Source organism: Anthonomus grandis, chromosome 3, assembly GCF_022605725.1.
Source record: "Anthonomus grandis grandis chromosome 3, icAntGran1.3, whole genome shotgun sequence".
In the NCBI taxonomy this organism is placed as follows: Eukaryota; Metazoa; Arthropoda; class Insecta; order Coleoptera; family Curculionidae; genus Anthonomus; species Anthonomus grandis.
The window spans coordinates 20,258,051-20,272,395 of NC_065548.1; the positions used below are offsets into that span (position 1 = coordinate 20,258,051).

Genomic DNA, 14,345 nt, shown 5'->3' on the forward strand with positions numbered 1-14,345 from the left:
CTGAAACTCTGTCATATTTTCTTAAGTTAAAAATTAATCTACAGCACTGATTTTGAAGCTTCTGCAAACGATACAGGGTGACTTTATTTAAGCAAGGAACATACACAATGTTACAGTAATTCATAATAGGTAGTACTAAGGAGTCGCATAATTTCTTGCGTACTTTGTAGTTAATAATACTTCTACTAGCATACAATGGTTTGATAGCAAAATAGGATTTTTTAATTATGTCAGAAACGTGCATTTTGAATTTCGAGTCCTCCTCGAAAATTACACCAAGATTTTTATTGTGACCAATTTGTTATTTTGAACTGCGTTCCCCCCATAAATAGTTGTAGATTATCCAAGACAATTTTTTTCTTATTTTTTGAAGAGAACACTTGCTAGGATTTAATTTTAAATTATTGCTCGACAAGAAAGTTGAAATACATGACCAATTTTCATTTATTCTATGAATTATATAATGTAGATTTTCAGCCTCTATTTTTAGGATTCATTTGAATGGTAAAACCGATATTTCATGTTTTTTTCTAATTACTGTTACTGCATAACAAACCAAAATATTTCCAAAGTAAAAAAAAAATGATCAAATTCTTCCTATTCTACGATATTAAGGTATAAAATTAGCAACTTTATTTTAAATGTTTAAGTATCAAATGACAAAAAAAATAAAAAGATAGCTAAACTAAATGATTCTATTACAATCCAAACATTTAACCGTCATGCATCTACCCCCATACTCCTTAACCATACCGAAATTCGTAATAATTCATAAATAGCCTCTCCGTCCCTCCCTACCCTCCTCCGACGCTGAACGCTGCTCTACACCTCCGATGCCCTCCTGCTGCCTCCCCTCACGTCCCCGAAAACCCTGCCCTCATCGGCCACCTAAAATACGAAACTGGACATTCGAATCTAATTACAATTCTTGCTCATGCGTGGCCCTGATAACAGAGGGGCGAGGGGTAGGACCCGGGGGGTGCGACTTACCCCCTTCCCACCCGCACCGCAAGGGGTAAGTCGCGAAACAAGCGAAGAGCAGGCCGCGACGGCGATCGGCAGTTGTTTCAGTCAGTCAGTTGTTTTATCGCGGCTTGCCTGTTGAGATCGTAGCAGGCGACAGAGCAGCGCTGTTAGTCACATGTTTTTCAGTGAACACGCGAACTTGGCGCGAAATTGTTTTTTGAAAGTTTCGCCTTTACGATTTTATGGTTTTTTGATTGGAACAATGATATTTAGTTGGGGAACTGCTTATGTGTAACTGTAATTGACAATTTTGTGATTAAATCACTCTGGTGTATTAACCATTGCAAAAAAAATTTTGTGCGATACATTTGTCAGTTTTTGAAAAAGTTAAAGAACTTTAATCGAAAAATATAAAGACTTTCGAAAACAGGCTGAAATAAAATATTAAGTATAGTTGAATGAAGGTTAAATAGATCGAAAAACAGTTTAATTTATCTGTGGCTTCATAATTAAGGATTATTAACAGCTGACGCCAAAAGTAATGTAATAATAATATATAGACCGAGCATCTGTTCGTCAAAATTGTAATTTAATTTTAAAAAGTCTGCATCGAGATAGTTTGGATATGAGTAGAGATATTTAGAGAAAAGTCTGGACTTTTATTTTTGGACATCGAGAAGAAATTGACATCAAAACGGCGGGCTATTTTCGAGACTGGTACGCAGCGATTCAACAAAATAATTTAGCAAATTCAGGTAAGAATGTCTTTATTAGAGTTGTTATATTAGATTGAAAACATTGCTTAAAATTGGTAAAAAAAATAAAGGCATGTAGTTTCTCTAATGGTCGATCCACTTATTCCAAATATACAATCCATTGTCAAAAATGTACCAACAAAAATAACTTTAAGTTTTATTGATAGTCTTTCAAAAAAGTAAAAAAAAAATATAGTAAAATCTTACAATTTCCAACTTGAATTACCTAAAAAGACGTTAAAACGTTTACAAATTTAAAGTCATTTCAAATTTAAGTCATAACATTTATATTATTTATAAATATTATATTTAACTGATCCAGTTATAATCGTCGCTATTGCTAATAAACTTTTTTAACCATGAAAAAAGCATCGACTACAAATTGACATACAATAAAATTATTTAAAAAACTCTTTAAAAAAATGTTTTTTATTTCAGTATCATTTTGAATATTAAACTATTTTTCTTAAAATTAATTTATAGTAAAATACGTATTTTTTGTAATTTTTCATCAATTTCGTAGATCAGATAATTCAAGCTACTGCCTTACTTGCCTGTTAAAGTTCTTTTAAAAGTTGATTTAAAATGTTGGCTAAATAGATTATTTGCTATTATTTTGGTATTACTATACGTTATTTTAAATACCTATTAAATAATAAAAGTATTAAATATTATCTTTTTTATAAAATTTACTGGCTAAAAATTCGGAATAAATTTTATTATATTCTAAACGATTTATATTATGGCAAAAGTGCATGCAAATGGTAATCTAATTTCTTTGATGGAATATATTTTTGTAACGTTATATTTAAAAAATTTTTTTTGATCGAGAAAAAAACTTATGGTCACCTAAATCTATCAAATGTATTACAGAGGCTACTATTACCCTGTATTTTATATTTTAATTTGCACTAAGCATTTAAAAAAAATAAGTTTAGCGTAAAATAATCTAATTATAATAAGTTACAAGCAAGGAGTAAAAATATTTGCTCAACAGGATATTTAAAAATGCTCTTCTCGTCAAAAAGAGAAATCTTTCCTAATATCGGCAATTAAGTCATTATTTCTATACAAACATTCAGAGAATCCAAAACAGTTGTAAAGTTCAGAGTTCCAGTAGCCCATACAAAAAAAAAATCAATAGGTGTAAAATCCGGTGAGTGAGCTGGTCATTCTGTCGGTCCGTAACTCCCAACCGGCTATAAGCGGATAAGTTGTATTTAATATTTATTAGTATTTTTATGAATTAGCAGATACTCTAATTTTCTTGGCCCAAGTTTTACATTTATTATGGAACTTCTTCTGCTGGGTATACCTTATGGTAAATTATTTTAATTTATCATATTAACAACAAAAGAGTTATACCGTAGTATATAATATACAAACTATAATTTAAAAATTACTATCTTTATGTACAAGATGATTATTTTTAATTAATTGTAAAAATCAAATCTCAAAACAATTTTACCATTAACCAAAACAAGATGAATAAAACTAAGAAAATATGGCTTTAATCAATATATATTATAAAATTCTAAGTAAACTGTTTAAACGTTTATGTTTAATAATTTTTAAACCATTTATCATTTTATTAATTAAGTACTTATAAGCATTCTTAAAATGACTAATTACAGACATTTTTTGCAAAACTAAATAACACAAAGTATTAAAATCTGCAGCTTGCTTAAATGTATAATAATTTTAATAAAAGACCTGGCGTTTTAAAAAACTTAAATCAGTAGATATAGTCACCATCAAACGTAATTTATTTTGAGAACATGTCAAAGAACCTGCCTAAACCTGTAAAAGATTTTAACAAACAATGTAAATAGCAGGCGACAACATAATTTTGATAGGCAAAAGGCAGCAGTACTGACAGGTATCCAAGTTTAATTGTCTGGAGGCGACTATGAACGAAGAATTTAAATTATTCGTTGAAAATCTGATTTTGGTTTACATATTTTTTATGTTCTTTTAATATTATTATGTATTGTATACAGCTTAAATATTTAAATTTATTTTATTTAATATAGAATTTTAAAAAAATCTATAAAATGTATTTTTTTAGACTAATTACTAACTATTTAAATTTAATTAAAAAAAAAGAAAAAAATAAAAACAAAAATTCTATTATAAAATTAAAAAAATAAATTAATAAATAAATAAATAAAGCATCAGCGAACATAAAAAAATATTAAAATAAAATTTACAATTTTTTCTACAATAATTATTTAACTTTTATCTTAAACCCAGCTTCAAGTTTGTTTAAAGTTAGATGAAATTTAGATAAAGGGGGTTTGTTTTGAAAATATGTTATAACGAATTAATTATATTAAATTTGAACAAAAAAACTTTAAGATATTTTGTTGATTTTATTGGAACTTTTATAGTTTATTTAAACAACAAACACCACATAGATGTCTCGGAGTCTTAAATGTGGTTAACAAGCAAAGGTTGCATTTTTCAAAACATATTTTTGTATTCAGAAGAAATTATTAAAATAAAACATATTTTGTTTCTGATTTCTTATAAGGATTTGCTTAATTACAAAAATACCATGACACGTTTTTATACATCTAAATCTATAGAGATATAGAAAAATTCTCAAAAATTAATATTTTATCGCCAAAAAATAATTTTAATATAAAAATATACGACAGGCGACAAAATATATGTAATATAATATAATGAAATAAGTTGAGGGATATTTCTTTCTGCATTTACTTTTGTTCATATTTCTAGTTTCTCTAGTCTTTCTAATCCTCTAATCTGATTATTCAGATTATTCTGATTATTATTATCCAGTATTTATTCCAGTACTGTTGATTGTGTAAATAAGCCATAAAACTTTCACTAAAATCAGTTAAGTTGTTTTTTTATCCGTTATTTATGTATTTTCTTTACCTTGTTTATTTATGTGATAAATGCTGTGTTTAAGAAAATACTGTATTTAATATTAACGCAAAACACTTTCAATCTTTGAAGAATAATTTTGATAAGAAGTTTTTTTTTGCTGAGTTAAATTTTTCTTAGGCTTTTTCATTATAACTGTGAGATGTCCTATAACTGAAACTATTTAAGTATAATATTATTTGTAGAATATTACAGAGTTAGGAATTAAGAATAAGTGTTGAAATTATTTACAGATTATTAAAGTCATAGGGCTTCTTTATTTCACTTTTTTATAAAAATCAATGAATATATGAATTATAAAATATAATATATTTATTCATAAATGAAGCATAGATGGAAATGATGAGTGAAGTTAAATTTTAAATAAACATTTCAATAAAATATAAAAATTAAACAAAGAAAAATAAAAGAGTTATACATTATATAGAGGATATATCAAATGAATTCTAAAAATTAAATTGAAATCAAATTGGAACAATAGCTAAACAGTTTAGCTATCCTAGTGTCTTAACACTAATTATGTCCAAAACGCAAAAAATATACTTTTTTTAAAGAACCTCCTTGTTCGCATAAAGAAACTTAAAATTATAAAAGAATTTTATTTCTACATTTCAATTAATAAGTTTTTATTAATTATATAACTCATTATTGCTATAATTTTAATCATAGCAATTAAACTAACCATACTTGAACCAATGCCACCATTTGTTCCCCTGCAATTCCTAAGGAGTAATCAAGATATACCAGTAATTACCAAGAACCGCAATTAAGGCTAAAGATGGTTATCAGCAAGTGCCCAAAAAAACGCGATACTTTCATTATTAAAAATTCATTAGAGCAAACACGTCGGTAAGGCCGTCCTCATTTTAATAATTTAACTCCGAAAATGCGCCAAAAAATAATTAAGCAAATAAACTAATGATGGATAATTGTCTTCGGGGTCGTTATTTTCTTAATTTTATGTTTTGGTTTATTTCTTTGGAATTTTTTCAACGAGATAATAATTTAGTTCTTATTGTAATAGTTTCTTTTTAGTAATGGGTGATTAATAATAAATTGTCACCGATAAGGTTTTTAGCCCTATAGAAATATAGAATAATGATCGGAGCCTTTATAAACTTGATAATGAGTTTGGTCTTCAGTTGTATAATAGGTAAACTCTTTGTAAGATATTTATTTCATTAGTTTAATTATTAAATATAAGTGTTATTTTTTTGAATTTGTAAGTATAATTTTGGTTATTTTCTTAAATATTTACATGCCTTTTTCTAATAAATTTTCCTTTATATAATTTGTTTAAGGAAAAATGTAACTTTTTTAATAATTAAAAAAAAACTTTCTTAGAAGAAGGTCTTTTCACCACAAATAAATTACCAACATTATTTCAAGAATATTATTTTAGGCATCACTCTTGATACAAGATTGATATTATTATTATTATTATTATTATTATTAATATCTCTTGCCAGAATACGGAGAGTATCTACATTAGAAAATACTAAATCTAAAAACATATCTTTGCTGTTAGGTATGAAATTATGTTCATCAAAAGTTTTAAATAATCAAATGATCGCGCAACCTGAATTGCTGAATCTCCTCTAAAGCACTATACTTAATATTGGACCATGCAGTTATGGATAAGACGTATTTACCAAAAACATAAATGTTGCAAGATGTGTGATGTGACACAATGGATTCAACTGTCTCACAGTGATGGTTGTACAAAACCAAAGAAGACAATAAGTTTGTAGTTACCAACTTGGCAGAATATCCTTCCATCCTTTATTATTGGGACAATGTGGGTCCACAACTTGTAATTAACAAAAACTGGAACCCTTGCGCTACTAAATTTCTTGCTAGTTCTATCATTCCTGTTACACCTGAATAGCTTAAATCCATTACACTCTTTCAACAAAGATCAAAATATCATAAGAACAACAAGATATATATCTTAATAATTGCACGATTTTGGGCCAGAGGTCGCTGACATTTTGTAAATATACATTAAATGGGGCTGCTGTGAGATAAAAAATTCATAATTTAATTTTTTTCTTTCAAGTTAAATAATAAATAATATTAAACCAGATTTATGCAGGTAGGTACATTATTGTATTTTATAAGTGTAACGTCTATTTTCTATCTTCAACAGCCCAAAATTATATTTATTATCACCGACTTTAAAATATTATTGGTAATTTTTTATATTGTGCTCTTATTTTATATTTATTTTAACTAGATTAGCTTTTTTAAGGTTTATTAGTTAAACTAATGCCTCTTCCATGAAGCTAATTTATTATACAAGTGATCTATTTTCCTCTAATTTCTAAATTCTTTATTCTGCATTTATTTTTCATTCAAGCTTTATAATATTGTTTTACCATTTGGAACCATTGTTAGGGTTTTTATTAAGAATTCATTAACCTTTTTTTGCGTTATACATTCTTCATTTTATTAAAGCTTATAACTATTTTTCTTTTCTCCTTCGTTTTTATTTTCTTCTTATATTCCTTTGCCATTTCCCTTTTAATATTTCCACATATCCATTTTTAAGCGTTAAACTCTTTCATCAATTTCAATATTGTTAACGCCCTTAATTTTATTTATCTGATTATATTTTTTTCTACAAAGTTTTAAATAAATAATAACTAAATATTATCTTTATTTACCAAAAGCTACATTCAATAAAAACATAAAGGAAAAATAAAGTAAAAGTATAAGTTGGCCATAACTGTATCAGGACTCTCCGGTTTGTCCATGGATGGTCTCGGTAATCCAGAACCAGCATCCCGGTTCCAGAAATATCCTGTCAGAGGTAGACCATAAATTAAAACTAGACTTAACCTAAAGATTATTTCCTTGCCTCACTTATTAAAAGTTGGCCCAAAGATGCCCACTCAGCAGATAAACCCACAATCAAGATGATGATTGGAGCGGGAACAATGCATACTATAGTAAAACTTAATAAACCACATAATTAAAATAACAAACACAATATTACTTATTCATGATAAATTTTCTCAAGAGACCTCTGGATTTATTCAAAGTAATACAATTTTTGATGTTAGCAGGCAAGTTGTTAAATAGAATTAAACCTTTGTACAGAACTGAATTATGCATTTGGGTTGTGTTATATCTGTCGACCAGTATGAAGTCTATACGATTTCTCGTATTATAGTTATGTATATCTCCAAAAACTCATAATTTATTACAAATATAATCGGGAAGCATCTGATGTTTTAATTTAAAAATAAACAAATAGACGTTATACAAAATTCTTTGATGTACAGACAACATATCTAGAACACCCAACATAGAGACAATAGGCGTGTAACGATTACAATTTAGAATCAGTCTCATAGCCCTATTTTGAATTCTTTCCAGTTGGTCAATTCTATACTGTGGCAAGTTAAACAATAATGTTGAACAGAACTGTAAATGAGGAAGAGCAATGGCGTTGTAAAGTTTTAATTTGATGTACATTGACAAATTTTTTCCAATTCTTGTGATATATCTATAAAAAAGTCTACTATTTATAAAGAGACTAACGTTTCAATAGTTACAATAAAAAAAACTACAATTTAAAGTCTCACAATTATGTAGCTAAAAATTGTGGGTCATAGATTAAAGCTGTTTCATCCATCGCGATAACAGTTATGTTATAATCATTGTGACTATATGTTAATTATTAATAACAACTTCTCTTATAAATATTAATAAATATATTATAAATAAATATATAAATAACTTTTTTTTACAATTATCTGCATTATAAAAACTGTTTCTATTAAAGAAAAAAAGTTGAATTTGATGAACATAAATATTTTGTAATATTGTGCATATTTTTTTTTAATACTTATGTTAGTTCTTTTTTCTAGTTGAGTTCTGTTTTAAAAATAAATGAAAAGAAAAAATAAATTATATATTTATTTACTATACTGATCTTTTTTTCTATATTTATTGGATTTTTTTTTAACTTTTTTAGTTTTTTTTTTAATTTTGCATTAAAGTTATATGTCTTGCTTATGGTTTTAACCTAAAATGCCTATTAAGGAAAGTTAAAGATCTTCATTTTTCAATCTTATTTTTATATAATAAATGCAAATTATGAAATAATAATATGTAATATACAATAATACAATTAAATTCTAAAACTTTTATTATATACAGTTTACAACGAAAAGAAACAACATATTTATTTTCTATCAATATTCAGTTCATAAACTATAAGCTTTATAGAAAAATAAATAAAATCATTTTATTAGTGACGCCATTATAAAATATTTTAATAACAAAATGTATAAAAACATATTTTTATTATTCTTAATTTTAATACGCAACTAAATAAACATTCATATATATTCCTAGTAACAGTTTTTCATAAACAAAAAAGGATATATTAGTTTAATACTTTAATAACTAAGGAATAATTTTTAAATCCTTACTAAAATACCTTAAATTGAAAATATTTATAACTATGTCTTTTATACATACACCTATTTTTATATAAAGTGATAGCACTCTAATAATTTTAACAGATTAAGCTCAAAATAAAATAAAAGGTGAAGAATAAAAATCATAGTTAAAAAAATTAAATAGAAAGCTCTACAGAATTGAATTTTTGTTTTATAGCAAAAATTTTATTTTTTTCAACGTCAATACGTTACTTATTCTAAATAAATAATAAATAAGTTTTTATTTTTTAATTTTTTCTTAGTTTGGGTGCCTTACGCCTTTATGGCAATTAGGTATTATGTTTGAATATCAAGAATTTTTTTTGCAATTTTTTTTAAATTGACTGAGAATAACTATCGACTACTCAAAAATAACAAAAGTTTCTATTTCTAAAATTTTCGAAAATCCTTTTATTTTTTTTAACAATTAACTGTAGTATATTGAGGGATTATTACTGTATGACAATTTAAAGAAGAAAAATATCCAAAATTTAAAATTTACATATTTAAAAACAAACAGTTTTTAACAAAATTCTAAGAAAAGTTAAATGAAAAGAAAAAGTGAGTGTTAAAAGACTGTATGACTGGTGTGGTCATACACTCTGTACTTACACTGTTGTTAATAACAATTTGACATCTATTAAGCATTCTCTAAAATAAATTGTTAATATCGTTTTATCCAATTTGTAGACATTGTTCAGCTCTTTCCTTGTCTGGAGCATCATCCTTGATTTAAAACACGCCTTTTCAACATATCCCAAAATCACGCAGGTCATTATATTTTTCCAAAAAGTGTCTAGCGGTTCTTGTACCATACGGCCGTGCATTGTCCAGCAATAGGTTTCAGAATTATAGTCCGATATTCATTTGATATTAAAAACCCTTCAAGTGGGAATCAGAGTAGCCCAGAAATGTAGGTATCTAAACTTCAGCCCAAATCATCAAAGTTCCGTGGTATCTGTCATCTTCTTGAATGGTTTGCAACCAAGACGCAGGTATTCCTCATAACCTCATACCCTAACCTCCATCCTCGTAAATCAGGGCGTAAAATAATCTATGGATTCATTGATAAAATAATGCACACCCATTTACGCTCTTGCCAATTCTGTGTTCAATAATCTTCGGCCCATCCTAATGTCCATACGCGATTTACACGGGATAGTAACGTAGCTCTAATGGGACGTCTGACGTGAAATGAAAGAGAGTACTTTGGATATCTGATAAGATGTGAGCAGGCCTTCATTTACCTGAAAGAACTAAGAAATTACTTTCAGGGTACAATATTTGCAATGAAGTTTACTTAGAAATGCTCTGTGAATAACTTTCTTGAAATTATCTCGTATATACGCGGCGCAATCTAAGTTATTGAGTGCAAAGTAGCCTTGCTCCTAAGTTCTTCTATTTCGGCACTCAAGAAAGAGTTTTATCAGGGGTGTATATAGAGTTTTAGATGTATTGATAAGTACAGATTAATTTTTTTATATTTAGTCTGGATACAAAGGTGGTTATTAAAAATAATATGATACGATATTCTTTTTTCTTAGAGAGTAATAATAAGTATATCGTTAAACTATGAAAAAATCATGACTATATTTTTCTATTAATCATTTTAAATTATTAGTTTAAATCTCTAACATTTCAAATTTTAATATGGCAATGGAGAAGAGGTTTAACATTTTAATATGTGTATCGAAACTAGTTTTTCTTATAACGGAATATTATTATGATAAGTATTCTTTAACATTGATGATGATAATATTTTTTTTGTCAAAACATCGAATTAATAATAAATATAATATATCCATTATATTTCAAATTATAGTAAAATTCATAAAAGAAAGGAAAAAGAACTTTAAGAAAATCAAAGTGTAAAAAAAATAGTTCTAATGACAAAACTTATATCAAAATGTTTTACTCAGTGGACAATCTATTAATGTCTCTCTATATTCATTTTGTAAGTATTTTAAATAATATTTTATTTATTAAGGCAAATTCGTTAGTATACTTTATTGTTTAATTGATTTTTTTGACTACACAATTATAACTATATTAAAACCCAAAAACAAAACACAACTTTTTTTCTTAATATTTAGGTTAACCGAAAGTTTTTTTAGATTAATCTCATTTGATTAGGCAGCCAAATTTTACTGATTTGCCATGGTAATTACGGTTGCTACTTTACGTAATCGTAATGATGATTTCTAATTTTTTTGGTAATTATGAAAGTCAAGGAAATTGGAAACAGATATTAAGTAAAATTAGCTGAAGGAATTAGATCATATCATAACCGTAGCTAATTAGGGTTACGGCATTAATGAGTTTTAATATTAGATTTAATAAACTAATTCTTGATGTTTTGTGTAATTTAAATCTAATCAAATACATGTGTTTAATCGAAAGCCATTTGTATACTCTATTTGGTATATTTCGATATATTTATTACTCATGTGAATGGTGGTGGATATAAGTAAATGCATTTTTGTTTGTTATTCAATAAAAGTGAAATGTGATCATAAGTGAAAGGTAAATAATTACATAAATTAACTTCTAGGCAGATAATAACGAAAATAAAAAAAGTTACTAAGTTTAACTAATAATAACTTAATATACAACGTTTTTTTTATATGAGGTTCAATTTCTATATTTTTGCTTAGAAAAGAAATTAAGCATTTAGTTTTAATCGGTTGACTCTATATTATTGGGAAATAAAAATAGTAAAATTATATATTTATTAAAAAATATTCCTATTAACACGCAACTAAAGAATAAAAATAGTAGGTATATTTTTATAGCGGCACATAGACTTATTTATGTGTATATGTTTTATTAATATAGATATATATTTAGGTAGATCACACTAAAACGTTTAAATAAATACGAACATAAGATTCTTTTTGGTAACTATTTATTTAATAAGGTAATTTTTCATCCAATGAAGTATTTTAATATAATCAAAAATAATAGTTTTAAACCTAAGTCGATAGTTATACTTAAATCTTTATTTGAGTTTGATGGTTTTAATAGAAAAGAAACTGCAATTTGAGTAGAGTTCTAAATTGTTTGCAATACTCCATTTTATCTAATAAACTGTTATATAATAATTTCTATAAAACGACGATTCCAATCCAGAATTTCAATTCCAGTTCCTAGAATCCAATCCAGAGAATAGATAATACAATGGAAAAGTGAACCGAATTATATATGGATTGTTGCTCAGCGAACTAATTTAGTCCTAACATCAAATAATGACAATCCATCAATAAAACCACTGACGTAAAATTTAGAATTTTCGCTAATGACAGATGTAAACTTATTAAAACCTTTTTGACTGAAGAAAAAACTTAATTCATCATAAGTACGATAATTCTTTCATCCAATACTATAACCTTTTTTAAATTTAAAGAAGTCGTCCATATTGGCAGAGACCTTGATATAAATAAATCAAAAAACAACAACACAAAGTCCCGGTCTCAAAACAATTTCTTTTTTATCTTCATCAGACCCAAAAACTAACGTAAACAAAACCAAATAAAATTACAAAAAGACCTTAAAGTAGAGACTTAAAAAAGTAAATTGTAACTTTATTTGGTTTTGTCCACATTATATTTCGGCTCTGATGATGCTCTAAGAAGCGAAACACGTGTCACCACTATGACTAAAAAAAGAAATTGTTTTGAGACCGAGACTTTGTGTTGTCATCTTTTGATTTATTTATAACTTTTTATTCAAATTTAACTAGTTTTTGGCAGGAGTTTAGTGCTAGAAATCTATAAAGACATAGATTATAATCTAATTAATTAGGAGCTACTGACTTTAATAGACAGTTTGTTAAGTTTTAAACAAATTGTTCAAGAAAGTTGTTTTTCTTAAGCGTATTTTTGCATTTAAGGCATCAATTTCTATTTACGTTACAAAACCGTTGCTAATTTAGAGGATTACATTTTGAAGTTAAAAATTAAATACTTGGAAATAAGGCATATTTTAAAGATAAGTATATAAATAATCTTATTAAAAACCATTAGTTCACTGTTAAACAAATATTTTTAAAAATATTAGAGGACTGTGTGGGTCATCTTAACATTTAATAATTTGTTAAGGCTTAATTTTTTTTAACTTAATTACTTAGGGAATAAAAAAATATAGCACCTTATTTTTATAAAAAAATATATGTTCTTCTATAAAATATATGATCGTAGTCAAATCGAGACATAACTGCAGTCTTTTCAGACTTTAATATGCCAATTAAATATTAGGAATTTTTTTTATATGAATATAATTTTCACCTTTTTAATATTACAAAAACGTTTAAAAACGTACAAGTCCATAAAAAGGTCTACAAAATTCCTACTCAAAAGCGCACAACACAGCCCTCTTCAAATAACTGTCTGTTTTGTTTTTAGTCTGTTCTAAGTCTAATCTGTTGCCGGCTATTCTTACTAGTAGAGTCTTTGCTTTATGAAGAAATGCTATGAAAATAATGGTAAAACTCAATTATAGAAAAGTCTATGGATCAGAGTACAGAGAAGTCGGTGTAACCATATTAAGTGCTCTATTTTGTGAAATATAAAAATTAGAGATCTCCGTATAGATTTTATGACCATAATATTCATCATCGCCTAAGAAAAACCATAGAGATGTTAAAATAGTAAAAGATATTAAGGAATAAAATTTGTTCATAATATTAATTAGAACATTAATGATATTGTAATAAACAATAATAAATTAGCAATATGGTTTACTTATAAGGGTTTCATGTAAATTGTTCAAGTTGTTTCATGTTTATAGCGTATTTACTTTATAGTTTCTAATCTATTTATTTATCATATAGTCCAATTTGACAATATAGTAATAATATGGCAATATTTTCTTAAAATTAATGTTAAAACCTTTGCAAAACTTAATTATATAGCACTTTTCAATTTTCAAACTTCTAGAAACTTCATATTTACCTTTACTTATTTTACGTTTCGCACCCATTCCTTGCTATAGAATAGAGTTTTTCATAGCCATTTATACAGCTGTTTAAGAAAAATCTTATCAAAATTGAAGTTTTTCTATTAGGACTTTCAAATATAATTCTTACGATGAATAATTGCAATTGTTTATTATTTTAGTGATTTTTGTTGTTTTATTTTTCAGTTATGAAAATATAAATGCTACAAATTTTTTTAAAATATTTCTTAATTATTTAATAATGATTTGTTATTAGATAAAAAAACTCTTAAATAAAATCTAATACTTCCTTTTTGCATAATTCTTT

The 14,345-nt window shown here is 26.2% G+C and overlaps 1 protein-coding gene across 4 annotated transcripts in view; it reads left to right on the forward strand.

Moving 5' to 3' along the window:
• Positions 1-1,071: 1,071 nt before the first annotated feature.
• LOC126734734 (POU domain, class 6, transcription factor 2) overlaps positions 1,072-14,345 on the forward strand; it is a 262,067-nt gene continuing 248,793 nt past the window's right edge. For all 4 annotated transcript variants that reach the window (XM_050438457.1, XM_050438461.1, XM_050438462.1 and 1 more), the window contains exon 1: positions 1,072-1,721. The gene's annotated coding sequence lies outside the window, so the exon portion shown is untranslated. The remainder of the gene's footprint in view (positions 1,722-14,345) is intronic.